General features: G+C 33.4%; 1 long non-coding RNA gene across 1 annotated transcript; it reads right to left on the reverse strand.

Annotated features, from left to right (window-relative positions):
* LOC112094781 lies at nt 1–456 on the reverse strand. Its single transcript, XR_002903679.1, has 3 exons — nt 314–456; nt 145–214; nt 1–48 (listed from the first exon to the last, which is right to left on the reverse strand). It is a non-coding gene; the product is annotated as an uncharacterized LOC112094781 (long non-coding RNA).
* Between the last annotated feature and the right edge of the window lie 44 nt (nt 457–500).

Here is a 500-nt window from a genome sequence, read left to right on the forward strand (position 1 = left end):
AATAGAATTCTTCTGCAACTTTTCCAGAGCTTCTGTCAGCTATTTTTTCTGTTAAATTCATGAGAATGGAAAGAAATGTAATTAGATAGAAGTACGATTATATACTGTACATGAAAAATAAAAGAGTATAAATTTGTATTAGACCTGGATAATTCTCAGTGAAGGTATCCCATATACTGGGTTTTCTTCCACCAATATCCGCCGCTCCTTCATACTTTTAATAGAAAAACAAATTAAGCAATGTAATGCCACATATTATAAGTGGTATAAACTATAAAATATGATATAAACAACTAGAATTTGATGCATATACCTGATAAGCAGCTGATGATGCTCCGAATATGAAGTCAAGTGGAAAATCTGACCGACTAATACCACGATCAAGTTGAGCAACACTGCATGCCAACAAATAGGGCACAAAGAGTAATAAGAGAGAGAGATTTTGATGAGTTTCCATTCTTAGTTACTTCTACATTCTCTTGCATTCTGTATGGTGGTCT

Source organism: Morus notabilis, unplaced genomic scaffold, assembly GCF_000414095.1.
Source record: "Morus notabilis unplaced genomic scaffold, ASM41409v2 C11212975, whole genome shotgun sequence".
Classification (NCBI taxonomy): Eukaryota; Viridiplantae; Streptophyta; class Magnoliopsida; order Rosales; family Moraceae; genus Morus; species Morus notabilis.